This window comes from Phalangium opilio, unplaced genomic scaffold, assembly GCF_054372755.1.
Source record: "Phalangium opilio isolate 3A_F unplaced genomic scaffold, DU_Popi_V2 ptg000483l_1, whole genome shotgun sequence".
Taxonomy (NCBI): Eukaryota; Metazoa; Arthropoda; class Arachnida; order Opiliones; family Phalangiidae; genus Phalangium; species Phalangium opilio.
This window is the reverse complement of record NW_028324236.1, coordinates 481,390-495,847: the sequence shown is the minus strand read 5'-3', so window position 1 is coordinate 495,847 and position 14,458 is coordinate 481,390. Positions and strand designations below refer to the sequence as shown.

Genomic DNA, 14,458 nt, shown 5'->3' with positions numbered 1-14,458 from the left:
TCTTAGAAGTGACGTAAAAAGGAAATATTTTTCCAAAATACTCTACGATCATCTTTTGCCAAAGCTTCCGTGGCTCAATGGTTAGCGCGTTCGGCTGTTGACCGAAAGGCTGGTGGTTCGAGCCCACCCGGGACCGTTGTTTTGAAGTCTTAGAAGTAACGTTAAAAGGAAATATTGTTCCACGATACTTGACGATCATTCTTTGCCTAAGCTTCCGTGGCGCAATGGTTAGCGTGTTCGGCTCTCAACCGAAAGGTTGGTGGTTCGAGCCGACCCGGGAGCGTTGGTTTGAAGTCTTAGAAGTAACGTAAAAAGGAAATAATTTTCCACAATACTTGATGATCATTCTTTGCCTAAGATTCCGTGGCGCAATAGTTATCGTGTTCGGCTGTTAACCGAAAGGTTATTGGTTCGAGCCCACCCGGGAGCGTTGTTTTAAAGTCTTAGAAGTAACGTAAATAGGAAATATTTTTCCAAAATACTCTACGATCATTCTTTGCCATAGTTTCCGTGGCTCAATGGTTAGCGCGTTCGGCAGTTAACCGAAAAGTTGGTGTTTCGAGCCCACCCAGGAGCTTTGTTCTGAAGTGTTAGAAGTAACGTAAAAAGGAAATATTTTTCCACAATACTTAAAGATCATTTTTTGCCTAAGCTTGCGTGGCGCAATGGTTAGCGCGTTCGGCTGTCAACCGAAAGGTTGGTGGTTCGAGCCGACCCGGGAGTGTTGTTTCGAAGTTTTAGAAGTAACGTAAAAAGGAAATATTTTTCCACAATACTTGATGATCATTCTTTGCCTAAGATTCCGTGGCGCAATAGTTATCGTGTTCGGCTGTTAATCGAAAGGTTGATGGTTCGAACCCACCCAGGAGCTTTGTTTTGAAGTCTTAGAAAAAATGTAAAAGCGAAATATTTTTTCGAAATACTTGACGATATTTTTTGCTAAGCTTCCGTGGCGCAATAGTTAGCGCGTTCGGCTGTTAACCGAAAGGTTGGTGTTTCGAGCCCACCCAGGAGCTTTGTTCTGAAGTGTTAGAAGTAACGTAAAAAGGAAATATTTTTCCACAATACTTAAAGATCATTCTTTGCCTAAGCTTCCGTGGCGCAATGGTTAGCGCGTTCGGCTGTTAACCGAAAGGTTGGTGGTTCGAGCCCACCCGGGAGCGTTGTTTTAAAGTCTTAGAAGTAACGTAAAAAGGAAATATTTTTCCTCAGTACTTGACGATCATTCTTTGCCTAAGCTTCGGTGGCGCAATGGTTAGCGCGTTCGGCTGTTAACAGAAAGGTTGGTGGTTCGAGCCCACCCGGGAGCGTTGTTTTAAAGTCTTAGAAGTAACGTAAATAGGAAATATTTTTCCAAAATACTCTACGATCATTCTTTGCCTAAGCTTCCGTGGCGCAATGGTTAGCGCGTTCGGCTGTTAACCGAAAGGTTGGTGGTTCGAGCCCACCCGGGAGCGTTGTTTTGAAGTCTTAGAAGTGACGTAAAAAGGAAATATTCTTCCAAAATACTCTACGATCATCTTTTGCCAAAACTTCCGTGGCTCAATGGTTAGCGCGTTCGGCTGTTGACCGAAAGGCTGGTGGTTCGAGCCCACCCGGGAGCGTTGTTTTGAAGTCTTTGAAGTAACGTTAATAGGAAATATTTTTCCATAATACTTGACGATCATTCTTTGTCTAAGATTCCGTGGCGCAATGGTTAGCGCGTTCGGCTGTCAACCGAAAGGTTGGTGGTTCGAGCCGACTCGGGAGCGTTGTTTCGAAGTTTTAGAAGTAACGTAAAAAGGAAATATTTTTCCACAATACTTGATGATCATTCTTTGCGTAAGATTCCGTGGCGCAATAGTTATCGTGTTCGGCTGTTAATCGAAAGGTTGATGGTTCGAACCCACCCAGGAGCTTTGTTTTGAAGTCTTGGAAAAAATGTAAAAGCGAAATATTTTTTCGAAATACTTGACGATATTTTTTTGCTAAGCTTCCGTGGCGCAATAGTTAGCGCGTTCGGCTGTTAACCGAAAGGTTGGTGTTTCGAGCCCACCCAGGAGCTTTGTTCTGAAGTGTTAGAAGTAACGTAAAAAGGAAATATTTTTCCACAATACTTAAAGATCATTCTTTGCCTAAGCTTCCGTGGCGCAATGGTTAGCGCGTTCGGCTGTTAACCGAAAGGTTGGTGGTTCGAGCCCACCCGGGAGCGTTGTTTTAAAGTCTTAGAAGTAACGTAAATAGGAAATATTTTTCCTAAATACTCTACGATCATTCTTTGCCTAAGCTTCCGTGGCGCAATGGTTAGCGCGTTTGGCTGTTAACCGGAAGGTTGGTGGTTCGAGCCCACCCGGGAGCGTTGTTTTGAAGTCTTAGAAGTGACGTAAAAAGGAAATATTTTTCCAAAATACTCTACGATCATCTTTTGCCAAAGCTTCCGTGGCTCAATGGTTAGCGCGTTCGGCTGTTGACCGAAAGGTTGGTGGTTCGAGCCCACCCGGGAGCGTTGTTTTGAAGTCGTAGAAGTGACGTAAAAATTAAATATTTTTCCAAAATACTCTACGATCATCTTTTGCCTAAGCTTCGGTGGCGCAATGGTTAGCGCGTTCGGCTGTTAACCGAAAGGTTGGTGGTTCGAGCCCACCCGGGAGCGTTGTTTTAAAGTCTTAGAAGTAACGTAAAAAGGAAATATTTTTCCTCAGTACTTGACGATCATTCTTTGCCTAAGCTTCGGTGGCGCAATGGTTAGCGCGTTCGGCTGTTAACCGAAAGGTTGGTGGTTCGAGCCCACCCGGGAGCGTTGTTTTAAAGTCTTAGAAGTAACGTAAATAGGAAATATTTTTCCTAAATACTCTACGATCATTCTTTGCCTAAGCTTCCGTGGCGCAATGGTTAGCGCGTTCGGCTGTTAACCGGAAGGTTGGTGGTTCGAGCCCACCCGGGAGCGTTGTTTTGAAGTCTTAGAAGTGACGTAAAAAGGAAATATTTTTCCAAAATACTCTACGATCATCTTTTGCCAAAACTTCCGTGGCTCAATGGTTAGCGCGTTCGGCTGTTGACCGAAAGGCTGGTGGTTCGAGCCCACCCGGGAGCGTTGTTTTGAAGTCTTTGAAGTAACGTTAATAGGAAATATTTTTCCACAATACTTGACGATCATTCTTTGTCTAAGATTCCGTGGCGCAATAGTTATCGTGTTCGGCTGTTAATCGAAAGGTTGGTGGTTCGAACCCACCCAGGAGCATTGTTTTGAAGTCTTAGAAAAAATGTAAAAGCGAAATATTTTTTCGAAATACTTGACGATATTTTTTTGCTAAGCTTCCGTGGCGCAATGGTTAGCGCGTTCGGCTGTTAACCGAAAGGTTGGTGTTTCGAGCCCACCCAGGAGCTTTGTTCTGAAGTGTTAGAAGTAACGTAAAAAGGAAATATTTTTCCACAATACTTAAAGATCATTCTTTGCCTAAGCTTCCGTGGCGCAATGGTTAGCGCGTTCGGCTGTTAACCGAAAGGTTGGTGGTTCGAGCCCACCCGGGAGCGTTGCTTTGAAGTCTTAGAAGTGACGTAAAAAGGAAATATTTTTCCAAAATACTCTACGATCATCTTTTGCCAAAGCTTCCGTGGCTCAATGGTTAGCGCGTTCGGCTGTTGACCGAAAGGCTGGTGGTTCGAGCCCACCCGGGACCGTTGTTTTGAAGTCTTAGAAGTAACGTTAAAAGGAAATATTGTTCCACGATACTTGACGATCATTCTTTGCCTAAGCTTCCGTGGCGCAATGGTTAGCGTGTTCGGCTCTCAACCGAAAGGTTGGTGGTTCGAGCCGACCCGGGAGCGTTGGTTTGAAGTCTTAGAAGTAACGTAAAAAGGAAATAATTTTCCACAATACTTGATGATCATTCTTTGCCTAAGATTCCGTGGCGCAATAGTTATCGTGTTCGGCTGTTAACCGAAAGGTTATTGGTTCGAGCCCACCCGGGAGCGTTGTTTTAAAGTCTTAGAAGTAACGTAAATAGGAAATATTTTTCCAAAATACTCTACGATCATTCTTTGCCATAGTTTCCGTGGCTCAATGGTTAGCGCGTTCGGCAGTTAACCGAAAAGTTGGTGTTTCGAGCCCACCCAGGAGCTTTGTTCTGAAGTGTTAGAAGTAACGTAAAAAGGAAATATTTTTCCACAATACTTAAAGATCATTTTTTGCCTAAGCTTGCGTGGCGCAATGGTTAGCGCGTTCGGCTGTCAACCGAAAGGTTGGTGGTTCGAGCCGACCCGGGAGTGTTGTTTCGAAGTTTTAGAAGTAACGTAAAAAGGAAATATTTTTCCACAATACTTGATGATCATTCTTTGCCTAAGATTCCGTGGCGCAATAGTTATCGTGTTCGGCTGTTAATCGAAAGGTTGATGGTTCGAACCCACCCAGGAGCTTTGTTTTGAAGTCTTAGAAAAAATGTAAAAGCGAAATATTTTTTCGAAATACTTGACGATATTTTTTGCTAAGCTTCCGTGGCGCAATAGTTAGCGCGTTCGGCTGTTAACCGAAAGGTTGGTGTTTCGAGCCCACCCAGGAGCTTTGTTCTGAAGTGTTAGAAGTAACGTAAAAAGGAAATATTTTTCCACAATACTTAAAGATCATTCTTTGCCTAAGCTTCCGTGGCGCAATGGTTAGCGCGTTCGGCTGTTAACCGAAAGGTTGGTGGTTCGAGCCCACCCGGGAGCGTTGTTTTAAAGTCTTAGAAGTAACGTAAAAAGGAAATATTTTTCCTCAGTACTTGACGATCATTCTTTGCCTAAGCTTCGGTGGCGCAATGGTTAGCGCGTTCGGCTGTTAACAGAAAGGTTGGTGGTTCGAGCCCACCCGGGAGCGTTGTTTTAAAGTCTTAGAAGTAACGTAAATAGGAAATATTTTTCCAAAATACTCTACGATCATTCTTTGCCTAAGCTTCCGTGGCGCAATGGTTAGCGCGTTCGGCTGTTAACCGAAAGGTTGGTGGTTCGAGCCCACCCGGGAGCGTTGTTTTGAAGTCTTAGAAGTGACGTAAAAAGGAAATATTCTTCCAAAATACTCTACGATCATCTTTTGCCAAAACTTCCGTGGCTCAATGGTTAGCGCGTTCGGCTGTTGACCGAAAGGCTGGTGGTTCGAGCCCACCCGGGAGCGTTGTTTTGAAGTCTTTGAAGTAACGTTAATAGGAAATATTTTTCCATAATACTTGACGATCATTCTTTGTCTAAGATTCCGTGGCGCAATGGTTAGCGCGTTCGGCTGTCAACCGAAAGGTTGGTGGTTCGAGCCGACTCGGGAGCGTTGTTTCGAAGTTTTAGAAGTAACGTAAAAAGGAAATATTTTTCCACAATACTTGATGATCATTCTTTGCGTAAGATTCCGTGGCGCAATAGTTATCGTGTTCGGCTGTTAATCGAAAGGTTGATGGTTCGAACCCACCCAGGAGCTTTGTTTTGAAGTCTTGGAAAAAATGTAAAAGCGAAATATTTTTTCGAAATACTTGACGATATTTTTTTGCTAAGCTTCCGTGGCGCAATAGTTAGCGCGTTCGGCTGTTAACCGAAAGGTTGGTGTTTCGAGCCCACCCAGGAGCTTTGTTCTGAAGTGTTAGAAGTAACGTAAAAAGGAAATATTTTTCCACAATACTTAAAGATCATTCTTTGCCTAAGCTTCCGTGGCGCAATGGTTAGCGCGTTCGGCTGTTAACCGAAAGGTTGGTGGTTCGAGCCCACCCGGGAGCGTTGTTTTAAAGTCTTAGAAGTAACGTAAATAGGAAATATTTTTCCTAAATACTCTACGATCATTCTTTGCCTAAGCTTCCGTGGCGCAATGGTTAGCGCGTTTGGCTGTTAACCGGAAGGTTGGTGGTTCGAGCCCACCCGGGAGCGTTGTTTTGAAGTCTTAGAAGTGACGTAAAAAGGAAATATTTTTCCAAAATACTCTACGATCATCTTTTGCCAAAGCTTCCGTGGCTCAATGGTTAGCGCGTTCGGCTGTTGACCGAAAGGTTGGTGGTTCGAGCCCACCCGGGAGCGTTGTTTTGAAGTCGTAGAAGTGACGTAAAAATTAAATATTTTTCCAAAATACTCTACGATCATCTTTTGCCTAAGCTTCGGTGGCGCAATGGTTAGCGCGTTCGGCTGTTAACCGAAAGGTTGGTGGTTCGAGCCCACCCGGGAGCGTTGTTTTAAAGTCTTAGAAGTAACGTAAAAAGGAAATATTTTTCCTCAGTACTTGACGATCATTCTTTGCCTAAGCTTCGGTGGCGCAATGGTTAGCGCGTTCGGCTGTTAACCGAAAGGTTGGTGGTTCGAGCCCACCCGGGAGCGTTGTTTTAAAGTCTTAGAAGTAACGTAAATAGGAAATATTTTTCCTAAATACTCTACGATCATTCTTTGCCTAAGCTTCCGTGGCGCAATGGTTAGCGCGTTCGGCTGTTAACCGGAAGGTTGGTGGTTCGAGCCCACCCGGGAGCGTTGTTTTGAAGTCTTAGAAGTGACGTAAAAAGGAAATATTTTTCCAAAATACTCTACGATCATCTTTTGCCAAAACTTCCGTGGCTCAATGGTTAGCGCGTTCGGCTGTTGACCGAAAGGCTGGTGGTTCGAGCCCACCCGGGAGCGTTGTTTTGAAGTCTTTGAAGTAACGTTAATAGGAAATATTTTTCCACAATACTTGACGATCATTCTTTGTCTAAGATTCCGTGGCGCAATAGTTATCGTGTTCGGCTGTTAATCGAAAGGTTGGTGGTTCGAACCCACCCAGGAGCATTGTTTTGAAGTCCTAGAAAAAATGTAAAAGCGAAATATTTTTCCAAAATTCTCTACGATCATTCTTTGCCTAAGCTTCCGTGGCGCAATGGTTAGCGCGTTCGGCTGTTAACCGAAAAGTTGGTGGTTCGAGCCCACCCGGGAGCGTTGTTTTGAAGTCTTAGAAGTGACGTAAAAAGGAAATATTTTTCCAAAATACTCTACGATCATCTTTTGCCAAAGCTTCCGTGGCTCAATGGTTAGCGCGTTCGGCTGTTGACCGAAAGGTTGGTGGTTCGAGCCCACCCGGGAGCGTTGTTTTAAAGTCTTAGAAGTAACGTAAAAAGGAAATATTTTTCCTCAGTACTTGACGATCATTCTTTGCCTAAGCTTCGGTGGCGCAATGGTTAGCGCGTTCGGCTGTTAACCGAAAGGTTGGTGGTTCGAGCCCACCCGGGAGCGTTGTTTTAAAGTCTTAGAAGTAACGTAAAAAGGAAATATTTTTCCTCAGTACTTGACGATCATTCTTTGCCTAAGCTTCGGTGGCGCAATGGTTAGCGCGTTCGGCTGTTTACCGAAAGGTTGGTGGTTCGAGCCCACCCGGGAGCGTTGTTTTAAAGTCTTAGAAGTAACGTTTATAGGAAATATTTTTCCAAAATACTCTACGATCATTCTTTGCCATAGTTTCCGTGGCTCAATGGTTAGCGCGTTCGGCAGTTAACCGAAAAGTTGGTGTTTCGAGCCCACCCAGGAGCTTTGTTCTGAAGTGTTAGAAGTAACGTAAAAAGGAAATATTTTTCCACAATACCTAAAGATCATTCTTTGCCTAAGCGTCCGTGGCGCAATGGTTAGCGCGTTCGGCTGTCAACCGAAAGGTTGGTGGTTCGAGCCGACCCGGGAGCGTTGTTTCGAAGTTTTAGAAGTAACGTAAAAAGGAAATATTTTTCCACAATACCTGATGATCATTCTTTGCCTAAGATTCCGTGGCGCAATAGTTATCGTGTTCGGCTGTTAATCGAAAGGTTGGTGGTTCGAACCCACCCAGGAGCTTTGTTTTGAAGTCTTAGAAAAAATGTAAAAGCGAAATATTTTTTCGAAATACTTGACGATATTTTTTTGCTAAGCTTCCGTGGCGCAATAGTTAGCGCGTGCGGCTGTTAACCGAAAGGTTGGTGTTTCGAGCCCACCCAGGAGCTTTGTTCTGAAGTGTTAGAAGTAACGTAAAAAGGAAATATTTTTCCACAATACTTAAAGATCATTCTTTGCCTAAGCTTCCGTGGCGCAATGGTTAGCGCGTTCGGCAGTTAACCGAAAGGTTGGTGGTTCGAGCCCACCCGGGAGCGTTGTTTTAAAGTCTTAGAAGTAACGTAAAAAGGAAATATTTTTCCTCAGTACTTGACGATCATTCTTTGCCTAAGCTTCGGTGGCGCAATGGTTAGCGCGTTCGGCTGTTAACCGAAAGGTTGGTGGTTCGAGCCCACCCGGGAGCGTTGTTTTAAAGTCTTAGAAGTAACGTAAATAGGAAATATTTTTCCAAAATACTCTACGATCATTCTTTGCCTAAGCTTCCGTTGCGCAATGGTTAGCGCGTTCGGCTGTTAACCGAAACGTTGGTGGTTCGAGCCCACCCGGGAGCGTTGTTTTGAAGTCTTAGAAGTGACGTAAAAAGGAAATATTTTTCCAAAATACTCTACGATCATCTTTTGCCAAAGCTTCCGTGGCTCAATGGTTAGCGCGTTCGGCTGTTGACCGAAAGGCTGGTGGTTCGAGCCCACCCGGGAGCGTTGTTTTAAAGTCTTTGAAGTAACGTTAATAGGAAATATTTTTCCACAATACTTGACGATCATTCTTTGTCTAAGATTCCGTGGCGCAATAGTTATCGTGTTCGGCTGTCAACCGAAAGGTTGGTGGTTCGAGCCGACCCGGGAGCGTTGTTTCGAAGTTTTAGAAGTAACGTAAAAAGGAAATATTTTTCCACAATACCTGATGATCATTCTTTGCCTAAGATTCCGTGGCGCAATAGTTATCGTGTTCGGCTGTTAATCGAAAGGTTGGTGGTTCGAACCCACCCAGGAGCTTTGTTTTGAAGTCTTAGAAAAAATGTAAAAGCGAAATATTTTTTCGAAATACTTGACGATATTTTTTTGCTAAGCTTCCGTGGCGCAATAGTTAGCGCGTGCGGCTGTTAACCGAAAGGTTGGTGTTTCGAGCATACCCAGGAGCTTTGTTCTGAAGTGTTAGAAGTAACGTAAAAAGGAAATATTTTTCCACAATACTTAAAGATCATTCTTTGCCTAAGCTTCCGTGGCGCAATGGTTAGCGCGTTCGGCAGTTAACCGAAAGGTTGGTGGTTCGAGCCCACCCGGGAGCGTTGTTTTAAAGTCTTAGAAGTAACGTAAAAAGGAAATATTTTTCCTCAGTACTTGACGATCATTCTTTGCCTAAGCTTCGGTGGCGCAATGGTTAGCGCGTTCGGCTGTTAACCGAAAGGTTGGTGGTTCGAGCCCACCCGGGAGCGTTGTTTTAAAGTCTTAGAAGTAACGTAAATAGGAAATATTTTTCCAAAATACTCTACGATCATTCTTTGCCTAAGCTTCCGTTGCGCAATGGTTAGCGCGTTCGGCTGTTAACCGAAAGGTTGGTGGTTCGAGCCCACCCGGGAGCGTTGTTTTGAAGTCTTAGAAGTGACGTAAAAAGGAAATATTTTTCCAAAATACTCTACGATCATCTTATGCCAAAGCTTCCGTGGCTCAATGGTTAGCGCGTTCGGCTGTTGACCGAAAGGCTGGTGGTTCGAGCCCACCCGGGAGCGTTGTTTTAAAGTCTTTGAAGTAACGTTAATAGGAAATATTTTTCCACAATACTTGACGATCATTCTTTGTCTAAGATTCCATGGCGCAATAGTTATCGTGTTCGGCTGTTAATCGAAAGGTTGGTGGTTCGAACCCACCCAGGAGCATTGTTTTGAAGTCTTAGAAAAAATGTAAAAGCGAAATATTTTTCCAAAATACTCTACGATCTTCTTTGACTAAGCTTCCGTGGCGCAATGGTTAGCGCGTTCGGGTGTTAACCGAAAGGTTGGTGGTTCGAGCCCACCCGGGAGCGTTGCTTTGAAGTCTTAGAAGTGACGTAAAAAGGAAATATTTTTCCAAAATACTCTACGATCATCTTTTGCCAGAGCTTCCGTGGCTCAATGGTTAGCGCGTTCGGCTGTTGACCGAAAGGCTGGTGGTTCGAGCCCACCCGGGACCGTTGTTTCGAAGTTTTAGAAGTAACGTAAAAAGGAAATATTTTTCCACAATACTTGATGATCATTCTTTGCCTAAGATTCCGTGGCGCAATAGTTATCGTGTTCGGCTGTTAATCGAAAGGTTGATGGCTCGAACCCACCCAGGAGCTTTGTTTTGAAGTCTTAGAAAAAATGTAAAAGCGAAATATTTTTTCGAAATACTTGACGATATTTTTTTGCTAAGCTTCCGTGGCGCAATAGTTAGCGCGTTCGGCTGTTAACCGAAAGGTTGGTGTTTCGAGCCCACCCAGGAGCTTTGTTCTGAAGTGTTAGAAGTAACGTAAAAAGGAAATATTTTTCCACAATACTTAAAGATCATTCTTTGCCTAAGCTTCCGTGGCGCAATGGTTAGCGCGTTCGGCTGTTAACCGAAAGGTTGGTGGTTCGAGCCCACCCGGGAGCGTTGTTTTAAAGTCTTAGAAGTAACGTAAAAAGGAAATATTTTTCCTCAGTACTTGACGATCATTCTTTGCCTAAGCTTCGGTGGCGCAATGGTTAGCGCGTTCGGCTGTTAACAGAAAGGTTGGTGGTTCGAGCCCACCCGGGAGCGTTGTTTTAAAGTCTTAGAAGTAACGTAAATAGGAAATATTTTTCCAAAATACTCTACGATCATTCTTTGCCTAAGCTTCCGTGGCGCAATGGTTAGCGCGTTCGGCTGTTAACCGAAAGGTTGGTGGTTCGAGCCCACCCGGGAGCGTTGTTTTGAAGTCTTAGAAGTGACGTTAAAAGGAAATATTTTTCCAAAATACTTGATGATCATTCTTTGCGTAAGATTCCGTGGCGCAATAGTTATCGTGTTCGGCTGTTAATCGAAAGGTTGATGGTTCGAGCCGACTCGGGAGCGTTGTTTCGAAGTTTTAGAAGTAACGTAAAAAGGAAATATTTTTCCACAATACTTGATGATCATTCTTTGCCTAAGATTCCGTGGCGCAATAGTTATCGTGTTCGGCTGTTAATCGAAAGGTTGATGGTTCGAACCCACCCAGGAGCTTTGTTTTGAAGTCTTGGAAAAAATGTAAAAGCGAAATATTTTTTCGAAATACTTGACGATATTTTTTTGCTAAGCTTCCGTGGCGCAATAGTTAGCGCGTTCGGCTGTTAACCGAAAGGTTGGTGTTTCGAGCCCACCCAGGAGCTTTGTTCTGAAGTGTTAAAAGTAACGTAAAAAGGAAATATTTTTCCACAATACTTAAAGATCATTCTTTGCCTAAGCTTCCGTGGCGCAATGGTTAGCGCGTTCGGCTGTTAACCGAAAGGTTGGTGGTTCGAGCCCACCCGGGAGCGTTGTTTTAAAGTCTTAGAAGTAACGTAAAAAGGAAATATTTTTCCTCAGTACTTGACGATCATTCTTTGCCTAAGCTTCGGTGGCGCAATGGTTAGCGCGTTCGGCTGTTAACCGAAAGGTTGGTGGTTCGAGCCCACCCGGGAGCGTTGTTTTAAAGTCTTAGAAGTAACGTAAATAGGAAATATTTTTCCAAAATACTCTACGATCATTCTTTGCCTAAGCTTCCGTTGCGCAATGGTTAGCGCGTTCGGCTGTTAACCGAAAGGTTGGTGGTTCGAGCCCACCCGGGAGCGTTGTTTTGAAGTCTTAGAAGTGACGTTAAAAGGAAATATTTTTCCAAAATACTTGATGATCATTCTTTGCGTAAGATTCCGTGGCGCAATAGTTATCGTGTTCGGCTGTTAATCGAAAGGTTGATGGTTCGAGCCGACTCGGGAGCGTTGTTTCGAAGTTTTAGAAGTAACGTAAAAAGGAAATATTTTTCCACAATACTTGATGATCATTCTTTGCCTAAGATTCCGTGGCGCAATAGTTATCGTGTTCGGCTGTTAATCGAAAGGTTGATGGTTCGAACCCACCCAGGAGCTTTGTTTTGAAGTCTTGGAAAAAATGTAAAAGCGAAATATTTTTTCGAAATACTTGACGATATTTTTTTGCTAAGCTTCCGTGGCGCAATAGTTAGCGCGTTCGGCTGTTAACCGAAAGGTTGGTGTTTCGAGCCCACCCAGGAGCTTTGTTCTGAAGTGTTAAAAGTAACGTAAAAAGGAAATATTTTTCCACAATACTTAAAGATCATTCTTTGCCTAAGCTTCCGTGGCGCAATGGTTAGCGCGTTCGGCTGTTAACCGAAAGGTTGGTGGTTCGAGCCCACCCGGGAGCGTTGTTTTAAAGTCTTAGAAGTAACGTAAAAAGGAAATATTTTTCCTCAGTACTTGACGATCATTCTTTGCCTAAGCTTCGGTGGCGCAATGGTTAGCGCGTTCGGCTGTTAACCGAAAGGTTGGTGGTTCGAGCCCACCCGGGAGCGTTGTTTTAAAGTCTTAGAAGTAACGTAAATAGGAAATATTTTTCCAAAATACTCTACGATCATTCTTTGCCTAAGCTTCCGTTGCGCAATGGTTAGCGCGTTCGGCTGTTAACCGAAAGGTTGGTGGTTCGAGCCCACCCGGGAGCGTTGTTTTGAAGTCTTAGAAGTGACGTAAAAAGGAAATATTTTTCCAAAATACTCTACGATCATCTTTTGCCAAAGCTTCCGTGGCTCAATGGTTAGCGCGTTCGGCTGTTGACCGAAAGGCTGGTGGTTCGAGCCCACCCGGGACCGTTGTTTCGAAGTTTTAGAAGTAACGTAAAAAGGAAATATTTTTCCACAATACTTGATGATCATTCTTTGCCTAAGATTCCGTGGCGCAATAGTTATCGTGTTCGGCTGTTAATCGAAAGGTTGATGGCTCGAACCCACCCAGGAGCTTTGTTTTGAAGTCTTAGAAAAAATGTAAAAGCGAAATATTTTTTCGAAATACTTGACGATATTTTTTTGCTAAGCTTCCGTGGCGCAATAGTTAGCGCGTTCGGCTGTTAACCGAAAGGTTGGTGTTTCGAGCCCACCCAGGAGCTTTGTTCTGAAGTGTTAGAAGTAACGTAAAAAGGAAATATTTTTCCACAATACTTAAAGATCATTCTTTGCCTAAGCTTCCGTGGCGCAATGGTTAGCGCGTTCGGCTGTTAACCGAAAGGTTGGTGGTTCGAGCCCACCCGGGAGCGTTGTTTTAAAGTCTTAGAAGTAACGTAAAAAGGAAATATTTTTCCTCAGTACTTGACGATCATTCTTTGCCTAAGCTTCGGTGGCGCAATGGTTAGCGCGTTCGGCTGTTAACAGAAAGGTTGGTGGTTCGAGCCCACCCGGGAGCGTTGTTTTAAAGTCTTAGAAGTAACGTAAATAGGAAATATTTTTCCAAAATACTCTACGATCATTCTTTGCCTAAGCTTCCGTGGCGCAATGGTTAGCGCGTTCGGCTGTTAACCGAAAGGTTGGTGGTTCGAGCCCACCCGGGAGCGTTGTTTTGAAGTCTTAGAAGTGACGTAAAAAGGAAATATTTTTCCAAAATACTCTACGATCATCTTGTGCCAAAACTTCCGTGGCTCAATGGTTAGCGCGTTCGGCTGTTGACCGAAAGGCTGGTGGTTCGAGCCCACCCGGGAGCGTTGTTTTGAAGTCTTTGAAGTAACGTTAATAGGAAATATTTTTCCATAATACTTGACGATCGTTCTTTGTCTAAGATTCCGTGGCGCAATGGTTAGCGCGTTCGCCTGTCAACCGAAAGGTTGGTGGTTCGAGCCGACTCGGGAGCGTTGTTTCGAAGTTTTAGAAGTAACGTAAAAAGGAAATATTTTTCCACAATACTTGATGATCATTCTTTGCCTAAGATTCCGTGGCGCAATAGTTATCGTGTTCGGCTGTTAATCGAAAGGTTGATGGTTCGAACCCACCCAGGAGCTTTGTTTTGAAGTCTTGGAAAAAATGTAAAAGCGAAATATTTTTTCGAAATACTTGACGATATTTTTTTGCTAAGCTTCCGTGGCGCAATAGTTAGCGCGTTCGGCTGTTAACCGAAAGGTTGGTGTTTCGAGCCCACCCAGGAGCTTTGTTCTGAAGTGTTAAAAGTAACGTAAAAAGGAAATATTTTTCCACAATACTTAAAGATCATTCTTTGCCTAAGCTTCCGTGGCGCAATGGTTAGCGCGTTCGGCTGTTAACCGAAAGGTTGGTGGTTCGAGCCCACCCGGGAGCGTTGTTTTAAAGTCTTAGAAGTAACGTAAAAAGGAAATATTTTTCCTCAGTACTTGACGATCATTCTTTGCCTAAGCTTCGGTGGCGCAATGGTTAGCGCGTTCGGCTGTTAACCGAAAGGTTGGTGGTTCGAGCCCACCCGGGAGCGTTGTTTTAAAGTCTTAGAAGTAACGTAAAAAGGAAATATTTTTCCTCAGTACTTGACGATCATTCTTTGCCTAAGCTTCGGTGGCGCAATGTTTAGCGCGTTCGGCTGTTAACCGAAAGGTTGGTGGTTCGAGCCCACCCGGGAGCGTTGTTTTAAAGTCTTAGAAGTAACGTAAATAGGAAATATTTTTCCTAAATACTCTACGATCATTCTTTGCCTAAGCTT

The 14,458-nt window shown here is 43.9% G+C and overlaps 21 non-coding genes across 21 annotated transcripts; all 21 read left to right on the top strand.

The window, feature by feature from the left end:
- Nucleotides 1-210: 210 nt before the first annotated feature.
- On the top strand, nt 211-283 carry TRNAE-CUC (transfer RNA glutamic acid (anticodon CUC)). Its single transcript has one exon. It is a non-coding gene; the product is annotated as a tRNA-Glu (tRNA).
- Nucleotides 284-651: 368 nt separating this feature from the next.
- On the top strand, nt 652-724 carry TRNAD-GUC (transfer RNA aspartic acid (anticodon GUC)). Its single transcript has one exon. It is a non-coding gene; the product is annotated as a tRNA-Asp (tRNA).
- A 366-nt stretch (nt 725-1,090) lies between these two features.
- On the top strand, nt 1,091-1,163 carry TRNAN-GUU (transfer RNA asparagine (anticodon GUU)). The gene has a single exon. It is a non-coding gene; the product is annotated as a tRNA-Asn (tRNA).
- Nucleotides 1,164-1,384: 221 nt separating this feature from the next.
- On the top strand, nt 1,385-1,457 carry TRNAN-GUU (transfer RNA asparagine (anticodon GUU)). Its single transcript has one exon. It is a non-coding gene; the product is annotated as a tRNA-Asn (tRNA).
- A 221-nt stretch (nt 1,458-1,678) lies between these two features.
- TRNAD-GUC (transfer RNA aspartic acid (anticodon GUC)) lies at nt 1,679-1,751 on the top strand. Its single transcript has one exon. It is a non-coding gene; the product is annotated as a tRNA-Asp (tRNA).
- A 367-nt stretch (nt 1,752-2,118) lies between these two features.
- On the top strand, nt 2,119-2,191 carry TRNAN-GUU (transfer RNA asparagine (anticodon GUU)). Its single transcript has one exon. It is a non-coding gene; the product is annotated as a tRNA-Asn (tRNA).
- A 1,249-nt stretch (nt 2,192-3,440) lies between these two features.
- TRNAN-GUU (transfer RNA asparagine (anticodon GUU)) lies at nt 3,441-3,513 on the top strand. The gene has a single exon. It is a non-coding gene; the product is annotated as a tRNA-Asn (tRNA).
- Nucleotides 3,514-3,734: 221 nt separating this feature from the next.
- TRNAE-CUC (transfer RNA glutamic acid (anticodon CUC)) lies at nt 3,735-3,807 on the top strand. The gene has a single exon. It is a non-coding gene; the product is annotated as a tRNA-Glu (tRNA).
- A 368-nt stretch (nt 3,808-4,175) lies between these two features.
- TRNAD-GUC (transfer RNA aspartic acid (anticodon GUC)) lies at nt 4,176-4,248 on the top strand. Its single transcript has one exon. It is a non-coding gene; the product is annotated as a tRNA-Asp (tRNA).
- A 366-nt stretch (nt 4,249-4,614) lies between these two features.
- Nucleotides 4,615-4,687, top strand: TRNAN-GUU (transfer RNA asparagine (anticodon GUU)). The gene has a single exon. It is a non-coding gene; the product is annotated as a tRNA-Asn (tRNA).
- Nucleotides 4,688-4,908: 221 nt separating this feature from the next.
- On the top strand, nt 4,909-4,981 carry TRNAN-GUU (transfer RNA asparagine (anticodon GUU)). Its single transcript has one exon. It is a non-coding gene; the product is annotated as a tRNA-Asn (tRNA).
- Nucleotides 4,982-5,202: 221 nt separating this feature from the next.
- Nucleotides 5,203-5,275, top strand: TRNAD-GUC (transfer RNA aspartic acid (anticodon GUC)). Its single transcript has one exon. It is a non-coding gene; the product is annotated as a tRNA-Asp (tRNA).
- A 367-nt stretch (nt 5,276-5,642) lies between these two features.
- Nucleotides 5,643-5,715, top strand: TRNAN-GUU (transfer RNA asparagine (anticodon GUU)). The gene has a single exon. It is a non-coding gene; the product is annotated as a tRNA-Asn (tRNA).
- Nucleotides 5,716-7,553: 1,838 nt separating this feature from the next.
- Nucleotides 7,554-7,626, top strand: TRNAD-GUC (transfer RNA aspartic acid (anticodon GUC)). The gene has a single exon. It is a non-coding gene; the product is annotated as a tRNA-Asp (tRNA).
- A 2,716-nt stretch (nt 7,627-10,342) lies between these two features.
- Nucleotides 10,343-10,415, top strand: TRNAN-GUU (transfer RNA asparagine (anticodon GUU)). The gene has a single exon. It is a non-coding gene; the product is annotated as a tRNA-Asn (tRNA).
- A 221-nt stretch (nt 10,416-10,636) lies between these two features.
- TRNAN-GUU (transfer RNA asparagine (anticodon GUU)) lies at nt 10,637-10,709 on the top strand. The gene has a single exon. It is a non-coding gene; the product is annotated as a tRNA-Asn (tRNA).
- A 514-nt stretch (nt 10,710-11,223) lies between these two features.
- On the top strand, nt 11,224-11,296 carry TRNAN-GUU (transfer RNA asparagine (anticodon GUU)). The gene has a single exon. It is a non-coding gene; the product is annotated as a tRNA-Asn (tRNA).
- Nucleotides 11,297-12,104: 808 nt separating this feature from the next.
- TRNAN-GUU (transfer RNA asparagine (anticodon GUU)) lies at nt 12,105-12,177 on the top strand. Its single transcript has one exon. It is a non-coding gene; the product is annotated as a tRNA-Asn (tRNA).
- An 808-nt stretch (nt 12,178-12,985) lies between these two features.
- Nucleotides 12,986-13,058, top strand: TRNAN-GUU (transfer RNA asparagine (anticodon GUU)). Its single transcript has one exon. It is a non-coding gene; the product is annotated as a tRNA-Asn (tRNA).
- Nucleotides 13,059-13,279: 221 nt separating this feature from the next.
- Nucleotides 13,280-13,352, top strand: TRNAN-GUU (transfer RNA asparagine (anticodon GUU)). Its single transcript has one exon. It is a non-coding gene; the product is annotated as a tRNA-Asn (tRNA).
- Nucleotides 13,353-14,013: 661 nt separating this feature from the next.
- TRNAN-GUU (transfer RNA asparagine (anticodon GUU)) lies at nt 14,014-14,086 on the top strand. Its single transcript has one exon. It is a non-coding gene; the product is annotated as a tRNA-Asn (tRNA).
- Nucleotides 14,087-14,458: the final 372 nt, after the last annotated feature.